The sequence below is a fragment of the Dasypus novemcinctus genome, chromosome 19 (assembly GCF_030445035.2).
Source record: "Dasypus novemcinctus isolate mDasNov1 chromosome 19, mDasNov1.1.hap2, whole genome shotgun sequence".
In the NCBI taxonomy this organism is placed as follows: Eukaryota; Metazoa; Chordata; class Mammalia; order Cingulata; family Dasypodidae; genus Dasypus; species Dasypus novemcinctus.
Window position 1 is genome coordinate 73399547 of NC_080691.1, and position 14759 is coordinate 73414305.

The 14759-nt window shown below is 40.1% G+C and overlaps 1 pseudogene; it reads right to left on the minus strand.

Annotated features, from left to right (window-relative positions):
• The window catches only part of LOC101427725 (forkhead box protein I3-like), a 41500-nt pseudogene extending 39254 nt beyond the window's left edge, over positions 1 to 2246 (minus strand).
• Between the last annotated feature and the right edge of the window lie 12513 nt (positions 2247 to 14759).

The window sequence follows — 14759 nt, forward strand, 5'->3', positions numbered from 1 at the left end:
TTTTTACAGCCAGCATTCACTTGATACCAACATTGGTTATACATGTTACATGATTAGAATATCATAGATCAATATATATCAGTAACTTAGATGCAAAAGTTCTTAACAATATTTTAGCAAATCTATCCAACAATATATAAAAAAGAATAGCATATTATGATACAACAGAGTTTATCCCAAGTATTCACATTGTTTGAACATTCAAAAATCAATAAATAATTCAACATATTAGCAAAAAAAGTACAGTAGCCTCAATAAATGCAGATGAACAAGGGAGACAACATAAATTTTTATCAATGTTCAAACTATACTAAGAATAGATGTTACTTCCTCAGCTTCATAAAGAGAATCCTTAAAAGATAATAGTGTTTATTATATGTCACAGGGAATGTTGAATTCTTTCCCATTAACATCAAATACAATACAAAACGTTCATTTTAACTTTTTATACTTCACATCTCTATGTTCTAGCATGTGCTATATAAAGGGAAAATATTAATGAGAGATTAAATACGAGAAATATGTAAATTTCTCTTTAGTCTCAGGTGATGTAAGTCTCTGTCTGGAAAATCTGGTGCGTGTACAAAATAAAATCTTAAGTAAATTTAGCAAGTTTTCAGGATAAAAGTGCAAATTTTGAGAAAATATTCAAATATATTTCTATAAGCTAACCATTGGCAATCATAAAAAATGATAAAAACCTACAACTTGCAATAACATGAATATATGCTAAGCCAAGGGATGAGTTTGATAAATAATGTGTAAGACTTTTATGTTGAAAGCTATGATGTACTGCTGAGAGAAATGTAAGGAATTCTAAACAAAATATTCATTTCTTTAAAGATACAATAAAGGTAAGATGCAAATTCTCCCCAAATTTATAATAAATTCAATAAAATCTTAACTAAAATACCAACAGTCTTTTGTAAGGAGGAATTGGCAATCTATTTCTATAATTCATATAATAGCACAGAAGACCAGGACTAGACAATACATGGAAAAAGAACAATTTTGAATTTTGAGTCTGTTTTTATAGATAGTAAATCAACATAGTGTTATATTTTCTTGAACATAGAGAAAAAAATCAATGGACTAGAATAGTAAATTCTGAAATAGACCCACAGAACTGAATGCTGAGAAAAGTACAAAGACAAACCAAAAGAGAGAGAATAGTCTTTCACAGTAATGGTGGTGGAACAATTGTCTGTATGCAAAAGAAATTGAACTTTGAAACATTCCTCAAATCATATGCAGATATTAAGACAAAGTTTATCATAGACTTAAAGGTGAAACCTAAAAATATGAAAATACTTAGAAGAAAAACTCTCAGAATATTGTTATAACTCTAGATTATGAGAAGCTTTCTTTAAAACACAATTGATAAATTTTTTGTATATATTAGACTTCATCAAATCCCACTCTTTTTAATAGATTACACAAAATGTTATAATAAAAAACATAAGAGGCTCCCATATAGCCTGCTCCCCAAACATCAGTGAGGCACATTGATTGCATTTGGTAAATACACTCTGGAGCACTGCCATACCATATGGACCATAGTTTACATTGTAGTTCACACTCTCCCCTAGTCCATCCAGTGTGTCATGGCAGGATAAACAATATCCTCCATCTGTCCCTGCAACTCCAACTATTCAGGACAACTCCAAGTTCTGAAAATTCCCCGTATCACACCTCTTACTCCTTTTGCCTCAGCAACTTCCATGGCCACCATCTCCGTATCAATGATATAATTTATTCCATTGCTAGAGTCACAACAGTTCTATAGTAGAATACCAGCAAGGCCACTCTAATCCATATTATATTCCTCCATCTTGTGGACCCTGAGAAGGTGATGTCCACCCAACCTCTAAATTGAGAGGGGGCTTATATTCCATATGGCTGATGGATCTGATTATCCTGCTTGTAGTTGTAGATACTCTCAGTTCCCTGGCATGGTGGTTAACTAGTCTCACCTCCCCATCAGCAGACCTGGGAATGTCCAATGAACCAGAGAGTAGGTGTTGCAACTCTGCTGAAGCTCAAGGCCCAGGTGGTACATGGACAGTCCAGAGATTCAAGTCTCCTGAGCATACACAAACCCCAGCACCAATCACAGGTTCAGTAAAAGTGACAGAAGAGGCACTTGTGAAGAGGTCACATCTGAGTCCAATTCCATCACAATCATAATCACAAATTCCAAAGTAGGACCCACTGACAAGGTACTGAACTCCAGAGCCATCTGTCATGACCATAGAACCTGCATGTTTCTGTAGTCCTCAGGAGAACCTGCTCATGTGCCTGTAACTCCTTTGGCTGTCTCTGGGATCCTGCTGAGACATGCATAAGTGTGACCCCTCCGACGAACTCCTAACTTATTTTGAAATCTCTTGGCCATATGAACTCGTTTGTCTTTACCATTTCCCCCTTTTATTCAAGGTCTTTTTCTAGTTCCATCACCAACTGGTGATGGTAGTAATCCCTCAGTGCCAGTAAGGCTCATCCCCAGGAGTCTTGTCTCATGCTGGGAGGAAGGTAATGCACGTACCTATTGAGTTTGGCTTAGAGAGTGCCCACATTTGAGCAACATGGAGGCTCTCAGGAGGTAACTTTTAGGCACCTTGCAGGTTTAGGCATAGTTGAAATTTCAATCAGTAAACTTCAGGGACCACATCATTCTGACATAGAGAATTCTGCAATCTTATGTCAATGATCAAGGCCACCCAAGATTACAGTAGAGGCCCAGTGCCTCCTGGGTAACACAAGCACAGAAAGCCAAACTCATTGCCCTCACCCGAGTTCTACAGCTTGTGGTTGGAGCCAAAGTTAACATCTACACAGATTCCAAATGAGCCTTCCTTACCCTGCACGTGCATGGAGCCTTATACAAACAAAAAGGACTCCTTAACTCAGGAGGAAAAAGCATTAAATATGGCACACAGATTCTGGAAGTATTAGAAGCAATTTGGGAGCCTATCAAAGCGATCGTAATGCACTGCAAGGGACACAAGACAAGCCACAGTGTCATCACCAGAGGAAATTGGAGGGCAGATACTGAAGCATAAAGGGTAGCATGGGAAGGATCCCTAACTGAAAACCTGGTCACTGCTCTCATTCCTCAACCTCTTAATTATCAGAAACCCCAATATACACTGCCTGCTCTAGTTCTGCAGCCTGTGAATCACTGGGAACTGCAATATCCTCAAGCTGAGAGAGAGTGGATACTCTCTGAGAGCAGGACACAAGGAACAAATGGGTGGTGGACATTACCCAATCACAGAACAGTTGTGCCACAAATATTAGCTGCAACTGTAGTTCAAGACTACCAGGAGAACATACACTTGGGAAAAACCCATCTTAAAGAAGTGTTAGAAAGATTCTTCTACATTGCAAGTCTAGCTGCTATCATCCATGTTGTATTCCAGTGGTGCATATGTGCAAAAAATAACCCTCACCAGGGACCCAAAGGAGCCCCAGAGTCCAAAGAATTGGCAGTATACCTCTCGAAGATCTACTAGTTGATTTCACTGAAATGCAATGATCTGGAAGCTGTAACTATCTCCTAGTCCTAGTCTGCACCTTTTCTGACTGAGTGGAAGCCTTTCCCACTCAAACAGAAAAAGTTGAAGAAGTAGTCAAAGTTCTCCTCAGGGAAATCATTCAAAGCTGAGGAAAAGTAAAGCAAATGAGCAATACAATAAAAACTTATATTGCCAAGATTTGCCAAGGGACTGGGTTAACATGGGTGCAAGTACTTCCAAATGCTCTTCTCCAAGTTTGAGCCAGCCCAAGCTGAAAGCTAAGACTAACTCCTTATGAAATCCTTTGGGAGACCCTCCCCCCAATCTGAAATATACAAGAGGATCTCAGAGAAAGAGGAAACTTATCAATAGCTCAGCAAATGACTAGAATTGAAAAACCCTACAAAACCTGCATCACTGGGTCCAAGAAAGGCCCCCCATTAGTGTAAGCAGCTCCATACACCTCTACAAGCTAGGGGATGCAGTCTGGGTCAAAGACTGGAAATCAGCTCCACTAACCCCTCAATGGCAAGGACCCTATCTTGTCATTTTATCCACCCCCCAGTGCAGTTAAATTAGCTGAAATCACACTGTATATACACCATTCTTGGGTTAAGCAAGCTGCTCCAGAGTCCTGGACCTGTATTCCAGATACCCACAACTCAACCAAACTCATCTTGCAAAAGAACAAAGCACCTGGATCACAGAGTGGTTCAACAATGGCGGAGGAGGAATACTGATATGGGATGTTATTGACAGGCTATATATGGTTGGCAGGGAGTTATACAGGGCATATGTCCAGGATACATGGTAATGTTTAGATATACTCATAGTGGAAACAATGAAAATCAACAGCTGTGGGGGTACTGGGTTCCTGGCCGGGGGGTCTCTGTTGTGGTCCCTGGGGGAGCAGCGGCAGTCCCCCAGGTGCAACGGTAAGAACCAGGAAGGAAGGAGGGCCCAACAGTGGGCTCCTGATACTAATGGCTATGCTTGTGAGCCTATACACCTGCAATAAGAACAAGGCCTAGAGTAGCATTGTGCCTGGGAGTTTCCTCCTGACAGCCTTCATGTTACTCACATGTGGCCAGTCTCGAAGCCAAACTCAGCATGTAGATGCAGTGCATTCCTCCCAGCGTGGGACATGACACCCGGGGATGAGCCTCCCTGGCACCGAGGGCTCACTACCACATACCAGCTGAAGATACAACTAGAAAATGATCTTGAATTAAAGGTTCAATGCGGATCAGCACAATATCTCTGTCTACATATAATAACATGACTTCAAAATGCTGTTTGACCTAATGGAAGGGGGAAATGGAAAGGAGAAATGAGTTTATATGGCTATGAGTCTCTGAAAAAGAGTCTGGAGGTTGTCAGAAGGAATGCCCTTATGGACAACTGAGCAGAGTCTAAGAGACAGATAAAGTAGATACAACTCCAGGTATTGGTTCCTTTGAGGGCTAAAGAGACCCACGGGTTCTATGGTCATGGCAGATGGGGTTCACTGCCATGTCAGATGGCCCTTCTTTGGAGCTGGTGTTTCTGCGTGATGGAACTGGACTCAGAAGGGATCTCTTTTCACAAGACTTTCATGCTACTTTACTGGAATTGTAGTTGGTGCTGGGGTTTAAGATATATTTAAGGGATTTGAATCTCTGGACTGACAATATGATACCCAGGCCCAGAGCCTCAACAGACTTCAGCTCCTACACTCTGGTTTATTGGACTTACCCCACTCAGCTAACATGGAGTTGAAAAAGGTCAACCACCACACCATGGAGCCTAGAGTGTCTACAACTGAAAGCAGGAGGAGTGCATCCAGTATCCATGTGGAATCTAAGCCCCCACTTGACATAGATGTGCAATGGACACAACCAATCCAATGTCCACAGAGAAAATGTGGCATTGGTGTGGGAAGGGTGGCCATGGTGGCTGCTGGGTGCGGGGAATGGGAGGAAGAGATGAGATGGGGAGGCGTTTTCGGCATGTGGAGTTGTCCTGGGTGGTGCTTCACGGACAATTATGGGACATTGTGGGTCCCCCCAGGGCCCACTGGATGGAGCGTGGGAGAGTGTGGGCTATGATGTGGACCGTTGACTATGGGGTGCAGTGATGCTCAGAGATGTGCTTGCCATGTACAGTGGATGTGTCGTGATAGTGGGAGAGAGTGTTGCTGTGGGGGGAGTGGGGGGTGGGGGCGTTGGGGTTGAATGGGACCTCACATATATATTTTTAATGTAATATTATTACAAAGTCAATAAAAAAAATTTATACATAAAAAAATAAAATAAAATAAAATATATATAAAAAAAGAAGAAAACACCAAGCTCTTCTCCAGTCACACACTGGAAGCTGATTGGTCTACACACAGCTGAAGAATAGGAATCCGGTTTAATCCCAGTTACAATACCCCTTCGGTTATTTTCCCTACTCCTAGCCCTGACCCTCTCCTGGTCCCAGGTCGACACCACAGAGTGTGAGCCATGTATCCAAAAGGTGTGAACGAGGGCCCATGTCAGTATCACATTAATATAGCATAGCCATTACACCTGCAAGGGCCAGATAACCACCTGCCACTTTCAGGGAATCTCCTATAGTGTCTGTAACACATCTGGCCTAATAACCTGCTATGACGTCAGACCCCCAACAGTAAATGGGAAATAAGAGTACTTGATCAAAATAGGGAGCTACTTTCCTCAACCCCAGTCACTAGCCAGAACCCACAAGCATCTCTCCTATTAGATGCATGTCAAGTTATATATTCTGGGATACCATGGAACATTGATTATGGACGGCTCAGCTGGGAGCAGAAATATACTCATAACAATAAGTGTATGTGTGCTCCAGAAATGAAAAGTGCAGCCCAAGGGGGGGGGGGGGAGTCTTTTGGTGTAAATACATAGGTGCATACTACTGCCCCTACTGGTTCTGTGTCACCTGGGCCACCTGGAACACAGAAACAACTAAACAAACTGCCATCCATATGAAAGTATGGCCCCAGTTAACTGTCCACATGGTCATTGTAACCCCTTAAATCTCACCACCCTTAAACCTGAATCCTAGCAGACTTAGGAAGTCCAAATGGGCCTCCACATTGATGGTAGAGGAATAGATCCAGAAGCCTACATCTGGGTTGGGTATCAGGAATACCCACTCACAAGTAAAGCCCATTCTGTGTTCCACTATTGTCAGAGTCTCTCTGGACTGACTGGTATGTATATAGTCATGAGATGGGCAGTAGTTTGTGTTTTTACTATACCATTTATTAGGGTGCTCGTTCTGTTTATGATGACTCAAACAGTGGGCTTCCCAATGCCTCTAGAGGCATCTAGACACTGCAGATGGTGATACAATCTCAATAATTTGATACTCTGGTCATTAGGCCTTATTTTGGAATATATGGTCTCCAATGTAATGGAGTTAAACTCATTTACAATTTTCCTACCGGCGACTAATAGAAATGATAAAATCAACTAGAGATATGGGCAACTCCTAATAAAAGAACACAGAACTATATGCCAAGTCCTAGATATTAATATATGTACTTATGAATCTTATGAATTTGAAAATTAAACAAACAATACATATTGTCTGAGTTACCTCTTAAAAACGTACCTGTTACTAAAATGTTACTAAAATCTGGCCAATCTCTAGGCCAAATTAAACTTCTAGGTTGACTACCTTCCCCTTGGTGTGGGACATGACCCCAGGGAAGGACCTTCCTGGCACACAGGGATTATTATACAGCATCAACTAATAATGCATTTGGAAAAATACTTAGACTAAAATGAGAAATATTATATACAAAATAGGTTTTTATTCTTCCCTGAAATTATGCTTATTCATGTGTCAGGAAGATCTTAACGACTGTCACAAAAAACAATGACTCAAGCAGGGGTATTCCTTCAAGCTCAAGATATCATGACACTATAGGCAGGGCACAGAATCCCAGGAAATTAGCACCCCATCAGTGGGCCTTCCCTTGGAATATATGCTTGCCTATTTTCCCAATGTATCAAAGTTAGATCCATTTATAATATTCCTACACATAATTCTTCTGCCCCTTTGATTCAAACCTACAATTAGCACTATGCCCATTAACTATATCTCTAAGAGCATAAAAAATTGTCTGCTTATATGTCTGTTTTGCCCTGAGTCTCAGCAGATTTGTAGCCAACACCTACTCTCTAGTTCTTCAGACTCACCTAAGATATCTAATAAAATGATGGTGATGGACATACCCATGCCCTTAAAAGACAGTGTCTAAAACTGCAAGCCAGAGAGTTCAATCTTTCAGCCCCTGTAGAATTTAATCCCACTCTCAGTCAGGAGCAGAGTATGCATCACTGTCCCAAAATCCTCAGGCTTAGGAATGAACAAATATAAGGGGGACTACATCTTTGGACCAAAGGACACACTATTATTATAGTAATGGAAGAATTTGCAACACTGGTATAGAGATATGGGTCACTAGATACTCTCGGGGGAAAGAGGGGGAAGAATAGCTGCAACATGGGGAATTTTAGGGACATTAGAATTGTTCTGTATGATATTCCAATGGCATATAAAGGACACTGTACAATTTTTTCAAAATCTATAAAACTGTACTTTGCAAAGTGTAAACCATTAATAGAACTATGGACCATGATTAGTAGAAATGTTTCAGTATTTGTTCATCAAAAGTAGCAAATATATCACACTAATGAAGGATATTATTAATAGGGGAAAAATGTGAGATAGGGTGGGTGGAGCATATGGAAATCCCCTATATTTTTGATGTAACATTTTTGTAACCTAAAACTTCTTTTAAAACATTGTTAATAAATGGCCCAGGGAAGGGAATAAAATACAGAGAAAGAAGGATATCAAGAAGACTATGAATAAGCAATATGATAACTTTTTAGTAAAGAGATAGAAATATAAAAAGGAAACATGTAGATAAAAATGAAAATAATATTTTAAAAAGTATAGAAAAAGGAAACAGTAATGATAGGTTTAAAGATTAGAAATAAATTACATAATTTAGAGAAATCACAAAAGGGTTCAATTATGGCAGGGAAGGAATATTGGTGTGGGGTGTCATTTATGGGGAATGCTTGGGTGGGAAAGACTTCACCAGTCATGCATATGGGTATGTAGATATGTTTTGATGTTCTTTGGTATTGATATAATGGGTAGAGTTTCCCACAACAATTGAGGGAGTGCTGAGGTCCCATCCTAGGGTGCTCTGTCACATTCTCCAGTGGAACAACAACAATTCCCCAAGTGCCAGGGCAAAGATTAGTAAAGAAGGATTATCCAGTGATGGGCCCCTGATACTGATGAATATGCTTATGAGCCTGTACACTTGAAATTGCAACTTGGCCTAGAGTTGCAGCGCCTTCCTGTTGCTCAAATGTGGCCACTCTCTCAGCCAAACTCTGCATGTAAATGCATTACATCACCCCTAGCACAGGACATGACTCCTGAGAATGAGTCTTCCTGGCACTGAGGGATTACTACCAAGCACTCGCTGGTGATGCAACTAGAAAAAGGCCTGGAATAAAAGGGGGAAATGGTAAAGATAAAAGAACTTATATGGCTAAGAGACTTTAAAATGTGTCAGGAGGTCAACAGAGGGGTCGCTTTTATGCACATCTCAGCTGGATCTCAGAAACAGCCGAAGTGAATACAACCTGAGGTTGTGGTGCTCCTGAGGGCTACAGAGACACCCACATCCTATAGTCATGGCAAAAGGCTCTGGAGTTCAGTGCCTTGTTAGTGGGTCCCACTTCGGAATTTGTACTCCTGAGTAGAATTGGTTGAACTCAGATATGACTTCCCTACACATGCCTCTTCTGTCTTTTACTGAACCTGTGGTTGTTGCTGGGGTTGGTGTATGCCCAGGAGACTTAAATTTCTGGACTGTCCATGACCCACCTGGACCCTGAGCCTCAGAAGAGTTCCAAAACCTACTCTCCAGTTTGTTGTACTTACCGAGGTCAGCTAACAAGGAGGTGAAAATGGTCAACCTCCACATCAAGTTACCGAGAGTCTACAACTACAAGCAGGGGAATCCCATCCACCTGCCATGTGGGATCAGCCTCCTCTCAATTTAGGGGTCGAGTGGGCATCACCATCCCAGAATCTGCAGGATGGAGGAATAAAATATGGATTAGAGTGGACTTACTGGTATTCTACTATATAATTATTGTGACTCTAGCAATGGAAACATTATATCATTAATGTGGAGACAATGGCCATGGGGGCTGGTGAAGGCAGGGAGAGGGAAGGAGAGTTGTGATGTGGGGAATATTCAGGAGTTGGAGTTGTCCTGAATGATATTGCAGGGATAGATGCAGGACATTGTTTATCCTGCAATAACCCACTGAATGGAATGTATATGTAAACTATAATCCATGCTGTGTAGCATTGCTCCAAAATGTATTCAGCAAATGCAATGAATGCACCACACTAATGAAAGAAGCTGCTGATGTGGGAGGAGTGGGGATTGTGGGAATTAGAGAACATGGAAAACTCTTACATTTTTAATGTACCATTTTGTGTGATCTATGTATCTTAAAAAAAAACATAAAAAGTATAAGATAAACACCATATCTTGGTTCCTTCAAAAGATCAATAAAATTTACTAATCTTTAGCTAAACTGGCAGAAGAAAGTGAGAAAGGATCCAAATAAATAAAATTATATATGAAAGTGAGGCAGTACTACTGACCTCAATGAAAAAAATTTTCAGAGGTTACTATGAACAACTGTATGACAATATATTAGATTCCTTAGATAAATTGAAGTTCTTCAAAACACACAAACTACCTGAAGTGACCCAAGAAAAAATAGTACAATTGCTAGTAAAGAAAATGAAACAGTAATAGAAAATTTCTCAACCCTGAAAATCCCGGCACTGGTCAGCTTCTAGGGGAATTCTACCAAACACTTCAAGAAGATTTAACTTCAATTCTGCTCAAACTAATAAAATATTCTATAGAAGGGTTCACTTCTTCATTCATTCTATGACCCTGTGCCAGTTTGAAGTTGTGTTGTAAATCACATAAAGGAAAAAAAACATTCTTTTTTTAAAGAAATCTAATCCATTACTGTACTATTGATATGGAATACTTATTTTTTAAAGTTTTTAAAAAATTATTTCTCCTCATCCCCTCAATGCTTGCATTTGTTGTGTCTGTTTCCTTCCTTATTTGTTCAGGAGGCACTGGGAACTAATCTGGGACATCTGATGTGGGAGAGAGATGCCTAATTACTTGAGCCACCTCCCTTCCCTTCTTTGTTGCACGTTGTGTTATGTTTTTTACTTGTGTCTCTTAGTGTGTCATCTTATTGCATCAGCTTGCTGTGCTGCCCATTTTGTCAGGTCAATGTCTTGCTTGTTTACTTTGGGAGGCACTTGGAACCTCTGCTCCCTGCTTTGCTGTGCCTCTCATTCCTTTTTTCTTCTTGTGTTTCTTGTTGCATCATCTTGTATCAGCTTCCCATTCCTGCCCATCATGCCAGCTCACTGTCTTCTTTAGGAGGCACTGGTAATTAAACCATGGACACTCCATATTGTAGGTGTGAGCTCAGTTGCTTGAGCCACATCTGCTTCCCTAGGCATGGAGTACTATTGTTTCATCTATGTCAGTAGAGTGTGACTCAGTGTGGATTTCAATCCTCTTGCTGAGGTCTAATATAAACAGAGACACAGAGAAAGGAAGTTGAACATTAAGTTTACAAGAGGTGATTTTGGTGAGAATGTATCTGTGATGGTGCCATAATCTGGACATTGCATGGCCTTGAAACTGTAAGCTTCTAACTTAAACAAAATTTTCATTATAAAATTCAACCCATTTTTGGTGCTTTTCATCAGCAGCACTTTTGAAAACTAAGACAGAGATCAAAATCACCCTCATACCAGAGCTAGATAAAGATAACCCAAGAGAAAAATTACAGATCAATATATCATATGAAAATAGATGCAAAAATCCTCAAATAACACTAACAAACCAAATCCACCTGCATATAAAAGTAATTACAGACTATGATCAAGTTGGATCTATCCCTGGTATGGAAGTGTGATACAATATAAAATAACAATATAATATACCACACTGAAAGAATAAATGAAACACCATTTGATCATCTCACTTGATAAAGAAAATGTACTCAACAAAATCAAGCAGTGATTACTAATAAAACACTGAAAGCAATAGAAACAAAAAAGAATGTTCTCAATCACATAGGGCATATGTGAAAAGCCCGTTATTCAGCCATCAAGCTGAGGAAGTAGCAATTTTCTCTCAAATCTGGCACAAGAGCTGAGCCATGACTCGGAACAGACACTTCCTGCTCCAGAGCACAAATCGAGCTCCTTGTGATTTTTTTTGAATCAAAGGAAAAAGCACCCAACCCCCTTACACACACCCCAAAATCACCTTATCATTTACTGTGCAAATAAACTGTGAATTTACCATCATTGCTAAAGTCACCTATCACAGGATCCAAACCCAAGACCATGGTTGAAGCTCAGTCACGAGGTTCATCCAATGAAGTCCTATCATAGACCTGGGTCAAGATGAAATATTCAGAATGGCCAGAAGGGGTCAAGACTATAGAACCTGGCATTTCATGGTGAAATCTAGGATGTCTCCTTGAACTCATAAATATAATGCAAGCAGCACATTTCTAGAAGAAGGCATAAGGATTGAGTTGCAGAGAGGCCATGAAAGTGAACATTCAGTGTTCACAAGAGACATTCAATTTGTGCATGTGGGATACTTGTTTACTTGAAAATGTGTTGGTCATTGGGAAAAATCATTCTCATTATTTTTGATGGGCTGTGCTCAGGCTTAGAAACAAAATGGAATATTTTCCTGAGAGATATGAAGATCGGTTCTTTCCTCACACTTCTGTAAAGAGCTCTGAAATCCGGTCAGATATATTCTATTATGCAACCACAACATATGAATTGAAACACTTATGTATGGATAACATCTTCTATTATTGAAATGGATCCTGCACTTATTCAGACCCAAGGACTGCTGTATTCTCTTTTCCTTCCTGATTGGTATCTCTTGGCTAAATTCTATATTTGCAGTGGCCTTGTCAGTGTTAGGAAGCAATGTAGCTTTGCATTTGCTCTTGAATAGAAGAAAAGAAAAATTATTTCTTAATTTCACATTTTATTTGGAGCTTTTCATAAGAAATAGAAAACCATTTGACACAGTGATCACTACCTGCTTGCTCATTTGTTGAAGTCATCTTGCAGCTTCTTCACCAGTAAACATTGGTAAGCAAAATATCTCCAAACTAAAAAAAGCTCCCTAGATCACCCAGTTGGCAATTCAGATGCATTCTGTAAGAAGACAAAATCTTATGTGTTTCTACATAAATATCAACTTCATTTTAACTCTCTTTTCATTTATCATGATACCACATCATTTGGTGGGAACTTGAGATCAAAATGACCAGAAAATTTCTTTAAAAATTATCATAGAATTGTGTGTCTTTCTGTTCACTGATGTCTCATGTCACATTGCAGGTCTTGACCCCATTCATCTTTTTTAAGCTGATGACATCAATAAACCTGGAATTTTTTCAAAACCACAGGCTAGAGATCTCCCAAAACAACAAAGTAAATAGACTGAACTATTCTTGGAGTGACTTCATGTGAATCCGGTAAAAAGTCTGATCTATGTGTATTTTCTTTGTTTTTGATTTTTTTATTTGATGCCCCCACACATATTGTCGGCTCTCTGTGTGCATTTGCCATGAGTTCTTCTGTTTCTGCTTGTCTTCTCTGTAGGTGGCACCTTGGACCTTATGGAGTGAGAGACAGGTGCTTAATCTCTTGTGCCACCTCAGCCCAGGGCTGCTGCACCTGTAATTGTCTTTTTATGTCTTTTTTTTGTTGCATCATCTTGCTTCACCAGCTTTCTGCTCAGACCAGCTTGCTGCATGGGCCAGCACTCCTGCGTGGGTCAGCACCCCTGTGTGGGCCATCATTCTGCTTGGGCCAGCTCACTACAGGGACCAGCACTCTGTGGTGGCCAGCTTTCCGCACAAGTCAGCTTCCTTTCAACTGAAGGCCCCAGGAATCAAACCCTGGACCTCCCGTATGATAGATGGAAGTCCAATTGCTTAAGACACATTGGCTTCCCATCTTTGTTTGTTTCTAATGTATATTGCCTGTAAATGCACAAAACTAATTTTAAAAATTAATTAAAAAACACAACTGGCAAATGTTGGAGATGTGGAGAAAGAAAGTGGAATGCTCATTCACTGCCAGAGAGCATGTAAAATGGTGAAGGCTTCCTCTGCCAATGTGGAGGATATTTTAGTGCTTCTTCAGGAGTCTAAGTATAGAGGTGCACTCATGGTCAAAGAGGCATACGTTACAAACACCACCAGATGTAAAGAGTGATGGTTCCTAAAGAGGGAGTGGGACCATGTTAGGTCCAAGTGATCTTATCTGACCTGGAACCTGCTTCCAGCCTTTGCTGCTCTCATTCTCCCTAACCCATAGCCCCCCTGATGCTTCCAACACCCCGGGTCACCTTGTTTCCTTTCTGAAATTTGTACTATCCTCAACAGAGATCCTGTCATGTTTTAGAAGCCAGGAATATTGCTACATCCTGTGGTTCCCAATAAAACTGAAAACCTCAGGTGAAATAAACATTTTCATTGGCCAGTGTCCATGTTAGGAAGACACTTAATTTTGCATTTTCTCTTGAAGAAGACAAAAGAAAGAATAATTTTCTTCATTTCACATTTTATTTGAAGATATTCAAAAGGAATCGAAAGCCATATCAGACAGCTTTCATGACTACCTTCTTTTAATTTTGTTGAGCTCATCTTCTGCTTCCTCACCAATCTGACCTGCTAAGCAAATAGATACAAACAGAAAAAAGAGCTTCCTCAATTGTCCATTTCCACACCTCTTGTGCATTCTGGGAGAAGACAAGGACCTCACATAAATTTAAGTATGCATCCTTATTTTTAATCTATTTCCATTTATCTTAATGGCATATATTTTGGTGGCTGCCTAACGAACTAATGTACATAAGAAACAAAAGATAATACGAATTTTTAAAATCTTCATAATCAGAGGGTTGATAGCCAATGGGTCTTTCAAGGGCCAACACCACCCTCTGCAGTCAATGCCCAAAAGAAAATGGTGGGCTGCAAAAGCAACTTCACCTCCAATGACCATGCAACCCTCTGCATTGATATATTGCATTGAGTTGGA